Source organism: Babylonia areolata, chromosome 4 (assembly GCF_041734735.1).
Source record: "Babylonia areolata isolate BAREFJ2019XMU chromosome 4, ASM4173473v1, whole genome shotgun sequence".
NCBI classification, from domain to species: domain Eukaryota; kingdom Metazoa; phylum Mollusca; class Gastropoda; order Neogastropoda; family Buccinidae; genus Babylonia; species Babylonia areolata.
Genome location: NC_134879.1, coordinates 41460461 through 41475460, shown reverse-complemented (window position 1 = coordinate 41475460; position 15000 = coordinate 41460461). Strand labels below are relative to the sequence as shown.

At 46.7% G+C, this 15000-nt stretch overlaps 1 protein-coding gene across 1 annotated transcript in view; it reads right to left on the bottom strand.

Annotated features, from left to right (window-relative positions):
* The window catches only part of LOC143281695 (neuropeptide prohormone-4-like), a 223486-nt gene that overhangs the window by 79417 nt on the left and 129069 nt on the right, over positions 1–15000 (bottom strand). The window lies entirely within an intron of this gene.

The following is a 15000-nucleotide window of genomic DNA, read 5'->3' as shown; positions in this document are numbered from 1 at the left end:
GAAACCAATCACTTTGATGGACAATAACCCGAAAGCAAATAAATGAACTCTTCCATATCAAAGGACGACAGATATCCACATGACAGTATTCAACCTCTCAGCAGCATTCCGCGTTCCGAGACGTTACTTTCTCTCCCAGCGACAGACAATCGTCCTGGCATCTGGATTCTCCCCGTACAGTCTGTCCTTGGAGGCACCGTGACTAAATGGGTCAGGGCCTGGATGTCTGATCCAGTGTTCAGTGATCAGGGTTCGAGGTTTCATTTCTGCATGGTGTTGTGTCCTTGAGAACTGCACTTTACTCTGGTGTCCCTCACTCCGTCCATGTTTGTACGGGTTCCTGACTTCGGATGGGTAAGGCGGAAGGAGAGGATTGGGTCCAGCCTTTCTATGCCAAACCCTGGATACAGCAGACATCTACTGCACCGCCTTGATGGCTGTAGAAGGCTACGGGACCTTGAACCTTTAACGTAACCTTTAGCTCTGTCCTTGAACCGAGTCCTTCATTACCAACCAACCAGACTGGATCCCGGGAGATGGGCCCGTATTGTTTGTCTACAGGCTAGGAGACTGGAAGCTCTGTGTGTGTATGTGTACTTTAGCCGTGGTTATCTCCGAAAGCTCACCCAGGGGCGGGAGCTGTTTTGTCCTGGAATAAATCGTCATTAATGTCATCAGTCTTCCGAGAGACGTCGGGGCAAGTATCGCCGGGCTGACTGTCGTTAGCTGGCTGCCCTGTTTGTTTTTCGCTTTCGTCTGTCGCTCACACTGTGCCCGTCACATCCACACAACTGCCTGGTGCAACGTAGAGCTTTGTTATCTGGGAGAACGCGGTCTGGTTTTAACGGATTGATTAATTCAATTATTATTATTATTATTATTATTATTATTATTATTATTATTATTTTGAAAGAGTACATAGTATAGAATCAACTGATGTGCGAATGAGGTAAAGGATGGACTTACAAATCAGATACCAAAGAATAAGTGGAATTTGATAATGTTCACTCATTCATTCGTTCTCCTACACACCAGTCAAGTGAAACAATAACTTTATTCCCGTCTGTGTGTGTGTCTCTCTTTCTCTCTATAGGTGTCTGTCTGTATGTATGTCTCTTTCTCTCTCTTTCTATGTATTCTGTCTGTATGTATGTCTCTATCTCGCTTTCTCTATTTGTCTGTCTGTCTGTCTCTCTCTCTTTATCTGTGAGGCTCTCTTGTATCATACATTTTTTGAGGACCTGTGGTGCTTATCTGATTTATGTATCGATTATTAACTCTGCTGTTGCTGCCCCTCTTCATATGGGGCCAAGGCCTTAAATGAATGAAATACATCAGTTTCAGTAGCCCCCCCCCCTCTCTTCCTCTCTCCCTCTCTGTCTCTTTCTTTCTTTCTTCTCTCTCATTCTCTCTCTTCTCTCTCTCTCTGTCCCCATCTCTCTGACTCATCTCTGTCTGTCTGTTTTCCCATTATGTAAGGAAGCAAGAGAGAATGGTGCCGTTGGAGGCCTCGGCCGTGACGATTAACAAAACAGGATGGCGAGAGGTCTGATGCCGGAACAACAGTGCGACCAAGTTGTGCTTTACTGCATTATGTACGAGTGTATATATAGATCTTTTTATGGCTTCCAAAGCCCCTCTGTAGCTGGAACAAAACGAGAGTGATAAATAAGTGTTGCTGGATACTGCTATGCGGGAGACTGTGGTCTGGCAATCACAGTTCTCTCGGTATATGCATATGTATTTATATAAAGATTCACACACACACACACACACACACACACACACACACACACACACACACACATATGCATACACACACACATGCATATATATATATATATATATATGCATACACACATGCATATATATATATATATATATATATATATATATATATATATATATATATATATGCATGTGTGTGTGTGTGTGTGTGTGTGTGTGTGTGTGTGTGTGTGAATCTTTATATAAATACATATGCATGTACCGAGAGAACTGTGATTGTGTGTGGCGTCTGTGAGTGTATACATTTTTATGTGTGTATGTGACACAGAAACAGAGAGAGACAGAGACAGAGACAGAGTGTGTGTGTGTGTGTGTGTGTGTGTGTGTGTGTGTGTGTGTGTGTGTGTGTGTGTGTGTGTGTGTGTGTGTGTTTGTCAACACTTGATTGAATTGATGGAGAAGAGTGAATGATGAAAAGTTTAAAACTCCACTCTTTTACCTGATATAACGGGTTATCTGTCACATCTGAAGCACATCCGATTTCCCCATCCAACACACACTCATGGAAATATCAATCTGTGTTTTCACAGATAACAAAGCTCTATGTTGCACCAGCCAATTGTGTGGATGTGACGGGCACAGTGTGAGCGACAGATGAGGGCGAAAAACAAACAGGGCAGCTAGCTAACGACAGTCAGCCCGGCGATACTTCCCCCGACGTCTCTCGGAAGACTGATGACATTAATGACGATTTATTCCAGGACAAAACAGCTCCTGCCCTGGGTGAGCTTTCGGAGATAACCACGGCTAAAGTACACATACACACACAGAGCTTCCAGTCTCCTAGCCTGTAGACAAACAATCCGGGCCCAGCTCCCGGGATCCAGTCTGGTTGGTTGGTAATGAAGGACTCGGTTCAAGGACAGTACTAAAGGTTACGTTAAAGGTTAAAGGTCCCATAGCCTTTTTACGGCCAACGGGGCAGTGAATTCATATCCATGGTCTTCAGGGTTCGGCATTGGAGTGGGGGAGGGTCTGGGGAAGGGGGCAATCCTCCCCTTTCCGATGTTGTTAACCTCTCCAGTCGTCAGGGACCCATTCACCGCCTGGGTGGAGTGAGGAAAAACCAGGGTGATGTGCCTTTTCCACGGGACCATCATGCTGAAACGTGGCCTCGAACCCTGGTCACTGGTGAACACTGGATCCGAAATTCACTGTCATAACCGATTCCGCCCCAGTGCCTCCAAGGACAGAGACTGTAAGGGGAAACTCCAGATGCCATGACGATTGTCTGTCGCTGGGAAAGACTAACTTTTTTTAACGCGGAATACTGCTTAGAGGTCGAATACTGTCTTATAGGAAATCTGCTGTTTTCATCAAAGTGCCGGCATGTATTGCAGATAGGTATAAAGAATGTCTGTCTCTATGTTTCTTTCTCTCACTAGAGCTCTCCTCTCTGTCTGTCTGTCTCTCCCTGTGTCTCCGTTGCTGTCTCTGTATCTCTCTCTTTCTTTTTGTATCTCTCTGTCTCTCTCTCTCTCCTCCTTATTGTTTCTTCTTTTTCTTTTTTTCTCCTTTCTCATCATTCTTCTCGAAGTTTCTGCACTTCTTCTAGTTCTGCTTCTTCGTCTTCTGATGTTTTCCAGAAAAGTTAAGAGGTAAAGTGCAGCAAGTTCATTCTCTTTTGTTGGCATGTTTGGTTTTTTATCTCGTGAGCAGTCGAGTGCAGCTCAAGAAAACTGCGCCATGTGTATGCACAGCTGGTGATAAATCATGAAAGTGATGACAGACGGACGGACACACAGACAGACAAGGATGATTTTGCTTAACGTTGTTTGCGCTGCACTTCACAGAAAAGGGAGCAGTGATCTGGTTCGATCCGAAAAACAGACGAAAAAAAAAAAGACAAACGAAAAAATTCTCACATTTTTTTTCCCTGTTGTGCCTTCGTTTCACTTTTGTTTCGTTTTGTTGTTGGTGGTTTTTGCTTTTCTCCCCATAAGCATGAACTTTTGTCTCTGCTGGCGATTTTTTGCCTTGCCTCTCCCTCTCGTTCTTTTCTTCTTGTTATACTGTTCTTCTTGTCCTCGTTCAACTTCTTCTCTGTCTCTGTCTCTCCGTCTCTTCCTCTCACTCTCTGCTTTTCTCTCTTCGGCCTTTTTCCACCCCACCCCCACAGACGCGCTGATGGAGAGAGAGAGAGAGAGAGAGAGAGAGAGAGAGGGAGAAAGAGAGAGAGGGGGGGAGAGAGAGACGAAGAGAAGAGAGACAGACAGACAGATGGACGGACGGATGGACAAGAAACAGGCAAAGCTCCATATTTCATCCAGCACTTTAGAAAAGATAAAACTAATATAATAAACTTCATAATCTTAATTTGTCTTCTCTCTGTCTCTCTCCCTCCCTCCCTCCTCTCTCTCTTTCGCCTTCTCTCTCTTATCGCTGCTCTCTCTCTCTCTTTCTCACTCACTCTCTGTCTCTTTGTCTCCGTCTCTCTGTTTCGCAGTCTCTGTTTGTCTGTCTGCCTGCCTGCCCGCCTGCCTGTGTGTGTGTGTGTGTGTGTGTGTGTGTGTGTGTGTGTGTGTGTGTGTGTGTGTGGTCCTCCTTTTCCTCTTGTTCTTTCTCTGACGGCCTTGGACTTGACGATCGATCTGAGTTAAGTTAGATGGTAACTGGGCTTTTTCCTTCGTCTTCACCTTGCCGCTGGAAAGATCGCGTTATCGACAGCTACCTAGCTAGTACTATTATATTTAGCTATTTTTCATACATTGAAAAAAGAAAAGTAAGAAGGAAAGAGAGTTTAAAAAAGAAGAAGAAGAAAGAACAGAAGCCGTCTGAGCTCTCTTGATGCATGTGTGACTTTATGCATGATAATGTCACTGTTACTGTACTAGACTAATCGTTCACAACCCTTCCCCTACTAGATTCTTTCACCCTGGTATGTTTTTAAAGGCGTCACCAAATTTCACTTTGCCGTTCATACAAGGAGAGGAGAGAGAGGAGGGAGGGAGAGGAGGGGAGAGGAGGAGGAGGAGAGAGAGGGGAGAGGAACAAGAAAGAGGAGAGAGAGGAGGCGGGAGGAGAAGGAGGAGAGGGAAGAGGAGCAAAGAAGAGGAGGGAGAGGAGGTGGGAGGAGGAGGGGGAGAGAGAGGGGGGAAGAGGAGCAAGGAGGAGGAGGAGAGAGAGGGGAGAGGGGGAGAGGAGAAGGAGGAGGAGAAAGAGGGGAGAGGGGGAGAGGAGAAGGAGGAGGAGAGACAGGTGAGAGGAGAAGGAGGAGAAGAAAGAGGGGAGAGGGAGAGATGAGGGGAGAGGAGAAGGAGGAGGAGAGAGAGGGGGAGGAGAAGGAGGAGGAGAAAGAGGGGAGAGGGGGAGAGGAGAAGGAGGAGGAGAGAGAGGGGGAGGAGAAGGAGGAGGAGAAAGAGGGGAGAGGGGGAGAGGAGGGGAGAGGAGAAGGAGGAGGAGAGAGAGGGGAGAGGAGAGAGAGGGGAGGAGAGCAAGGAAGAGAAGGAAGAGGAGGCGGGAGGAGGAGGGGGAGAGAGAGAGAAAGGGGAGGGGAGAAAGGGGGGGGAGAGGAGAGAAACAGGGAGGAGGAGGAAAGGAGAGGAAGCGGGGCGGAGGTGGAGGGGGAGAGAGAGGAGGGGAGAGGTGGAGAAAGAGAAGAGAGAGGAGAGGAAGATGAAAAAGGAGAGGAGAAAGGAGGAAAGAGAGAGAGCGGAGAGGAACAGGGTGGATTAAGCACCTCTTCCTACCCTTCCCTTCACCGCCTTCATCAGATTTACCCAGGTATATTGTTTGTTTGTTCTTTGCTTTAAACATGCCGCCAAATGTCCACGTCCTTTCCCGTGTGTCGTCCTGTGTTACTGAGCGTTTGTCCAGTATTGTTTTCTACTGTGACCTAGAGAGAGAGAGAGAGAGAGAGAGAGTGGGAGACAGAATGGAAGAGAGGGAATGAGAGTGTAGGAGAAAGATGTGGCTGTAGTGTATTCACCATTTCCCCTCCTGAAGGGGTATAATACACACACACACACACACACACACACACACACACACACACACACACACACAGTGGTTGCAGGAAATTACGTAACAAATTGAGAGGGAGGCAGAGAGAGAGAGAGAGAGAGAGAGAGAGTCAGACAGACAGAGACAGAAAGAGAGAGAGGACACACGTGTAGAAGGACGATAGAACAATCTGATTTCCGCTAAGTCCTTATTAACGTTTTAGTTAATAAAAAAAAAAGGGGTGGGTGGGGGTGGGGGGGGCTTCTGGGTGATGGTAATCTTGAAACTGAATATATTGGCAACAAAGGTCATACTTGAGTCGTTACTCATATGTTTACGTGACATCAAAGATAACACAATAACAATATCGCCCAGGGGGAAGTATGAGAAGGGGTGTAAGTCAGCCCAGTGCACCGTTTCAGCGCACGCAGCCCTCCAGATCTTAGTAATTTTTTTTTTTTAACGAGCTAGTCCTATCTCATTGAAATCGATCAGCAGGCTGTAAACATATCTGTCAACGTCGTTTTATTTGCTTCATTTATGACTATGATATGTTCCATTCTTTCTTTCTTTTTCTTTTCTTTTCTTTTTTTTCTTCTTTTTTAACAAATACGATGCTGGGATTCCATTCACACTCACTGTGACATTCCTTTTCATTCATTTCGCTTTGATCAACGTTTTGGAGTAATGGAGGTTTCGGTTCCGTATTCTGCTGTTTTGGTGACCTCTGTGTGCCCGTCTCTCTCTGTCTCTCTCTTTCTCTGTATCTGTCTTTCTCTCTGTCTCTCTCTGCAGGTCAGTTTGGGGTCTGTAGGGGTTGGAGCTGAAGAAGTGTGGGTGGGAGGGGAGAGGGTGTGTGTGGGGGGGGGGGGGGAGGAGAGAATGGTGAAGGAATTGTAATTGTATGGGTGAGGGGGATAGGGGCTAACAGATAAATCGCACTCCTCTATCATTCATAAAACGCTCTTTGAGAGGAAAAGAGAGCGGGAGAGAAAAAAGACACACAGAGTGATACCAGTGCGCGCCTCCCCTTGCTATCCCTCCTTCCCCTCGCACACCTCTCCCCCCCCCCCCCTACCTCTCTCCAAAGAGAGACAGACAGACAGACACAGAGAGAGAGAGAGAGAGAGAGAGAGACAGAGACAGACAGAGACAGGGACAAAGAGAGCTTCGTTTGATCTCATTTCTTTTCCTTTTTTTTTTTACCACTCGCCCATAACACTCCACCACTAATACCACGACTGCGAACTACCAGGTCATCGCACAACAAGCACGTGCTGTGGAGATCACGTGACAAGGACAGCAGCCATCACGGATCTCAACCATCAGCCAGCGACACCACTCCGTCGTGGCGTACCACACACACATACATGCAGCAGCAGTGTGCTCCCTCTGCCACCACGCTGCGCCAAGGGACCACACCTCAGCTGTCACAGAGCAGGAGGAAGAGGAGCAGGAGGAAGAAGGGACATGAGGCAGGGAGAGGAGGAGGAGGAGGAGAGAGGAGGAGGGAGGGAGAGGAAGAGAGAGGAGGAGGAAGAGCAAGAGAGGGGCAAAGGAAGGGAGAGGAGGGAGGGGGGTGAGGACGAAGGAAGAGGGAGAGGAGGGGGGGGGGATTGGATAGAAGCGGTTCAGGGAGGGGAAGAGAGAGGAGGAAGGGAGAGGAGGAGAGGAGAGAGAGAGAGAGAGAGAGGAGGAAGGGAGAGAAGGAGGGAGAGGAGGGGGAGATAGAAGAAGAGAGAGGAGGAGGGAGAGAGAGCAGGAGGGAGAGAGGAGGGAGGGAGAGGAAGTGAGAGAGGAGGAGGGAGAGAGAGAGGGAGAGAGAGGAGGAGGAAGGGAGAGGAGGAGGGAGAGAGAAGAAGAGAGCGAAAAGAGGAGGAAGAAGGGAGAGGAGGAGAGGAAGGATAGAAGCGGTTGAGGGAGGGGCAGAGAAAGGGAGAGGAAGAGAGAGAGAGAGAGGAGGAGGGAGAGAGAGAGGAGGAAGAAGAAGAGAGAGAGGAAGAGGATGGAGAGGAGGAGGAAGGGAGAGGAGGGAAGGATGGATAGAAGCGGTTGAAGGAGGGGAAGGGAAGTGGAGGAGGAGATAGGAGGGAAGAGTGACGTTGTGTTGTGCTGTATTGTATTGTATTGTAATGTATTGTATTGTGTTGTGTTGCGTCATGCTGCATTGTGTTGTGTTGCATTGTATTGTATTGTATTGTGTTGCATTGTATCGTATTGTATTGTATTGTATTTATTGTATTGTATTGTATTATTATATTGTATTGCATTGTGCTGTGTTGAATTTTGTGTTGTGTTGTGATGTGCTGCATTGTGTTGTGTTGCATTGCATTGTGTATTGTATTAGATTGGGTTGTGTGTATTGGGTTGTGTTGTATCGCACCGTATTGCATTGTGTTATGTTGACTTATGTTGTATTGTGTTGTGCTGTATTGGATTGGATTGTGTTGTGGTGTGTTGTGTTTTTGTTGTGTTGTGTTGGATTGGATTGTGTTGTGTTGGATTTTGTTGTGTTATATTCTATTCTATCGTGTCGTATTTTTACACGGCGCCTGAACCAAGGGAAGAGATGCCTTGGGAATGAATGAAGAGCCGGTTCGAAAAAAAAAGAAAAAGACACAGCCATAGAAAGAATACTGTTTGAAAAATACACAGCTTCTGTTTAATTAATGCAGAGTCAGCCAAGACTACACATGCGATACCACCTCAAACATGATACATAGCACAGCAGTATGTGAGGGGTTTGCATCTCTGTACCACCATAAAAGTCGAGAACATCGCGCATACGTTTCAAGAAGGTGGTATAGCATGCAGGCAGATCCACGAACATATTAGCGCATCTGCTTAAAAAACAACAACAAAAAACGAAAAACAAAAAAAAACGTGGGGTTGGAGCTGAAATGCTTTAGCCACGCACATAACTTATCAAGCCTCTAGGGCCTTCTATATTCTAAAAAAAAAAAGATTATTAAATTGAAAATGAATAAAATGACATTAAATTATCTTACCATCGCCCAGCGCAGATGGAAGTGAGATTAATTGTCTGTCTTTGGAAAAAAAACCCACACACAACACGGAATGGCAGAACAGCACATCGCTGCAAATTGTGTACATGAGAATGTAGGTCATGTGAATAATCGTGAAGGGAAAAACACGATTCTTCACGTGAAGCCATTGCCTGTGAAGAGTTACAACATCTATTAAGTCTGAATCGATGACGATGGTAGGAAACTCCGGCTATTACGCACAAAACGTGACTATTTAACGAGATTTTAAAACGACGTCATCTTCAGTGACTAGATGACTTCTTTCAAGGATGTTTTTTTTTCCCCCCCTCTGGATCTCGAGTTGAGAGGAAGGTGTCGCAACTCACAAGACTAGAGGTTGTGTATGTATGTTTGTGTGTGTGTGTGTGTGTGTGTGTGTGTGTGTGTGTGTGTGTGTGTGTGTGAGTGCGCGAGCGCGCGCGCGTGATAATTGGTCCAATTTAGCGATGAAGAAAATAGAAACAACAACAACGTTATAGCTTCTACTGATGGGAACGGAAATGGTGATTATGACAATAACAATAACACTGATGATGATGATAATAATAATGATAATGATAATGGATATTTATATAGCACGCTATCCAGAAACTTGCTCAAGGTGCTTTACTAAAACATAAAACATAAGGTTATATATATATTATAACTAACCCACTTTACATCAACGTTACATATACACACCCAAATGTATTCAGCTAACTATACGCTCTCATAAGCACAACGCATGCGTATATTCAAACATATATATGTACATACCTGTCCCTCCCCCCTCCCCCCCCGCCCACACACACACACACACACATTCGCACATTCATGCATAGCTAAGTGTATACTCACACGTATAAACTCACAATATAAACAAGCACACCACATATACAGGAGATTACACTGTTTGAATGGACATGCCACAACATAACGTATTGCTGAGAGGAGAGAGGATTTTTGAGGCCAGACTTGAAAGAGGCTGGTGGATGAGATGATCAAACAGCTGACGAACAGAAGGGGGGGAAGGGGTGTGGCGGGTGGAGGAAGAGGTGACCAGAATGACCAAAAGACGAAGGACGGTCTGGACTGCATCATCATCACTTTTGTTAGTTTGCTGAGAAAAAGGAAGTGAACACGGTTTGATCACAGTGAAATGAACACAGTGTATAGAAAAAAAAATACTGTTTGATTTTTACACATTCTTCTAGAAGAATCTGAGGTCTTTAGGAAAAAAAATAGTAATGACTTTCAGAACGCGAAACATCACTATTTTTTTTCAAAACGGCATTAACTTCAGTCGATATGACAGCACTGGAAACTCGACATATTTCTCAGCTCTGCTTGCTGCAAGCACCTTTTTTTTTTTTTTTTTTTTTTTGATTATTCATTCTTCTGGGTTTTTTTTTTTTGTGTGTGTGTGTGTGTGTTGTCTTTGTTGACTCGACAGTTTCTCCCTTCCTTCTCCACCACTCCTTCTCTCTCTGTCTCTCTCTCTCTGTCTCTCTCTCTCTGTCTTCCTCTCTGTCTTTCTGTCTCTCACTCACTCTTTCACGCTCTTATTTTTGAGCTAGGTGTGTACGTGTATAAATACAGCTGTCATTTGTTGTTTTCTGGTGCGGCACGTCGATAATCGATCTCACGAAGAGCACGACATCGTTATCTCTTCTCTCATTCCTTCGTCTCCCCCCCCCCCCCTCTCTCTCTCTCCCTCTCTCTCCCCTTCTCTCTCTGTTTCTATTCTCTCTCTCCTCGCTCTGTGCTCTCTCCCTCCCTTCCTCCACATTCCTCCCTCTCTCGTTCCGACCTCTCTCTCTCTCTCTCTCTCTCCCTGTCTCTGTCTCCCAACCTTACGTCTCTCTGTTTCTGTTTCTGCCTTTCCTCACTATATGTCTTCTCTGCCCCCCCCCCTCTCTCTCTCTCTGTGCAACACCCCCACTCCCTCCCTCCTCCCTTATTCCACCTCTGCCTGTCTCTCTCTTCTTTGTCTCTGTCTCTGTCTCTCTCTCTTCTCTCTATCTCTTCCTTCTCTGTGTGTGTCTTTCTCCCACTCTCTCTCTTCTCTGTCTCTCCTTTCTCTCTCTCTGTCCTTGTCTATCTCTTCCACTCTCTCCCTCTTCCTCTCTCTCTCTCTCTCTCTCCCTCCCCTCCACCTTTCTCCCTTTCTTTCCCCTCTCTCTGTCGTTCTCTCTGTGTGTGTATCTCTATACCTCTCCCCTCTCTGTCCCTCTCACTTACTTTCTTCCCCCACCTCACTCCCTTTCGCTTTCTCCCCCCCCCCTTGTCTCTGTCTTCTATCTCTGTCCCCGTCTCTGTCTCTGTCGCTCATCCCTCTCTCCTCTCTTCTTCTCTGTCTCCCCCCTCCTCTCTCTCTCTTCCCTCTCTGTCTCACCCTCTCTCTATCTCGGTCTCTCTCACTCGTCCATCACTCTCACCTGTCTTCATATTTCATCATGGTGACAGACTCCCTGACAAGTCACGAGCTGGGAGTTTGCCCTTTGTGAGTGTGAGTGTGGGTGTGAGTGTGGGTGTGAGTGTGGGTGTGAGTGTGGGTGTGAGTGTGAGTGTGGGTGTGAGTGTGGGTGTGGGTGTGAGTGTGGGTGTGAGTGTGAGTGTGGGTGTGAGTGTGAGTGCGGGTGTGAGTGCGAGTGTGGGTGTGAGTGCGAGTGTGGGTGTGGGTGTGAGTGCGGGTGTGAGTGTGGGTGTGAGTGTGGGTGTGAGAGCGGGTGTGGGTGTGAGTGTGAGTGCGGGTGTGAGTGCGAGTGTGGGTGTGAGTGCGAGTGTGGGTGTGGGTGTGAGTGCGGGTGTGAGTGTGGGTGTGAGTGTGGGTGTGAGTGTGGGTGTGAGTGTGAGTGGATTGTGGTGAATGCCTGGGACATGGCGATCCCATGCTGGGTAAAGCTCTTGGGGAGTCGGTGACAAACACTAAATAAACACAAAAAACACACTTCTGAAGGCTAGAACTGAAGCTGAAGGAGCTGTTGACATATGTACATGTCTTACAATTGACACAAGCAAGATGAATTAGTTTTGGGGTGAAAATTTAAAGACTGACAACTTAGAAAATGGCAAAGAAGATTGTTGCAGACTGAAGTTATTCGGGGGGAGGGGAAGAAGGGGGGTGGGGGGTGGATACGACCGAAGCCTTATGGCTGAAAGTTAGGAAAAAAGAAGAAGAAAAGTTGACACTGGAAACACTCGAGAAAGGAACTCGTACTTGAAGAAGTTTGAAACGGAACTGAACTGAGCAGACAGAAAGGCATCGAAAGAAACCCTAGAGGAGATGTGCTAAACACTTTTAAGGAGGACATCTCAGACATGGAAACTCTCAAGCAAAGCTCAGAAAACACTGAAGCGCCAAGACCAAATGGCATCAGCCGAAGAAGACCTGGTAAGGATCGATCACGTGATGGGTTGTTTTATTTTATTTTATTTGTTTTAAGAACCCCTCCATCTCTGTCCACCCCTTGTCCGTTTTCTTACGTCTCCTTCACGAGGCAAGGGCGAGGAAAACTACGACCAGCAGAACATCTGGAAGAAGGTTGAAGGTTAAAGGATGGGCGCGGGTATGTGTGTGAGGGAGGGGAGAGAGGGGGGGGGGTCAGTGATTACATATCCACTGTGTATATAAGGCTCGCCGTAGGAAGGTACAGCCAAGTTCTCCCCTTCTGTCACAGCCAAGTTCCCCCCTTCTGTCATTTTGACCTTCCCGAACTCGCATTCAGGTACTCACCCCCCCCCCCCCCCCCCCCGAGAACGGAGTATGACAGCCTACATGGCGGGGTAAAAACGGTCATACACGTAAAAGCCCACTCGTGTACATACGACTGAACGTGGGAGTTGCAGCCCACGAACGAAGAAGAAGAAGAAGAAGAAAATTCAGGTACCCACCCATTCACCACACCAGGGTGGAGCGAGGCAAATCGGAGAGGGCACACACACACACACACACACACACACACACACACACACACACACACACACGAGTTCACACCATACCGAAATGGGGAATCGAACCGTGATGAACCCTGGCGAACAGTGGATCAGAGATCCAACGCCAGATCGATTCTGCCCAGGCGCCTCCTGGGAGGGAAGAAGGGTGTGAAGGGAGGAGGACAGACGACCCGATAAAATGTAGCCGATGACACCGAGCAAGACAGTGAACGAGCGAAAGGGCCCGACAGGAGGCGCAAGAGTGGTGAAGTCGATAGGCAGGGGAGAGATCGTTCTCGATCGATGATTGGCTGACTTCTTCTCTTCTGCGGAAGGGGCGACAACCGCTTGATCGTCTGGTGGGTCGGGGGTTAAAAAAAAATGACGTTCGCGCGCGCGCGCGTGTGTATGTGGAGGGGGGTGGGCCGGCGGGAGGGGGGCGGATACGAGTGAGTGAGTGAGTGTGTGTGTGTGTGTGTGTGTGTGTGTGTGTGTGTGTGTGTGTGTACCTGTATGTGTGTGTGTGTGCGCGCGCTTGTGTGTGTGTGCGCGCGCATGTGTGTGCGCGCGTGTGTATTGGTCAAACTAGAGGATGGTAATGAAAGCAGTGGGTTTCTTTCTCTCTCTCTCTCTCTTTCTCTCTCTCTCTCTCTCTCTCTCTCTCTCTCTCTCTCTCCTTTTTGGGGGATGGGGGGGTGGGGGAGAGTTTGTCGGGAAAGTATTGACTTAAGCAGAGGGCAAACGCGCCGCGCGACCTTTGATTTGAATCTGTTTTGGATAACGTCGAAGTCTCGTGAGCAAGCGAGAAACATGGTGCCGCTGGTCGGTTCCTTTGTCTGTCGGACAGGACAGGAATACGGCGGCGTGATCTCCCCTGATGGTATGGATTGTGGATGGGCGAAAGGCTGGCGCCATGTTCATTGTCATCCCGCAATCACTGCGTCCGCCACGCGAAGGTTTAATGTGTTATCAGGTGGAAAAGAAGCAGAAAAAAAGAGCACTAAAAGAGGGTACAGAAACTTGACGCCAGGGAAGTAAATGGTGTGAGGGGGGTGTTGGAATTATTGTTGGGATTCTCTCTCTCTCTCTCTCTGTCTGTCTGCCTCTCTCTCTCTCTCTCACCTTCTCTGTTTCTCTCTCTTGTTTAAATTGTGAAATACTGCTTTTACATAGTTAATGTGCGTCCTTCGGTAGACTAAAATCGTACGTATCAACAGAGGTTAAAAAAGCAAAACAAAATGTACAGTTTCCTTCGAGCACTTTGAAACAACGTGACGGTTCTGCGTAGAAAACGAAACAAACTTTAAGCCAGCGCGCAACTTTTCGATGTTTTCGCTCAGAAAGCAACACACAAATTGCTTCGTTGGCAGTAACTAAACTCTCACAACAGGGACAGCAAAACATGCAGTTTTCCATAATCATGCAAAAACGTGCGATTGCTTCGCGCCTGTGTCTGTCTGTCTACATATCAAAGGAATAATTTACCGTCAGCAGAAAAATCATTTTGGCAATGGTGTGTGTTGTGTGCTTGCGTGCGTGCGTGCGTGTTTGAGTGTGTGCATATAAGAGCGACAGCGTCAGAAACAAGCAAATAAATAAATAAACAGATTAAGCAAAGAAAAACAGAGTGTTCTGTCTAGCAGAACTAAAAAGCGAGTTCTAATTTCCGTGAACTCGTGTTGACGTTGGTATGTGTCTGTCAATATCTAGCCCCCTGTCTGTCAAATGTCAGGGATGTGGCACCGAACGCAGTCCTTTACAATGCATAAGGACATACAAAATAAAATAAAATAAAATAAAATAAATAAAACGTTACTGAGGTTTTGAAACAAATCACAAAATGACACCTGAAGGTAAACGAAACACAGGTTGAAAGGAGAAAAAAAACCTTTCAGTTTCAACGCAACAAACCGTGCGGACTTATCCATATATGCTACATCACATCTACTTGGAAAAACAAAACAAAAAAAAAACCAAAAAAAAACACGGAGCAAAGAAAACCAAACATACAAGATCAAACAGGAGAAAAAGAATAAACTACAAACTGAATGAATGAATGAGTAAATGAATGAATGAATTAATGAATGAATGCATCAGTCAATTAATCAGCGCGAAGAACGAACGAGTGAATGAAATGAAATGAACATTTGGAAAACTAAACTCACTGTCGACAGCATAATCAAGTGGAAGGAGCAAGCATAGGGAATAGAGGTGAGATAGCGGTGAGGGAAGATATGACAAAAGCAGGCGGAGAGAGAGAGAGAGAGAGAGAGAGAGAGAGAGAGAGAGAGAGGGGGAGGGTGGGGAG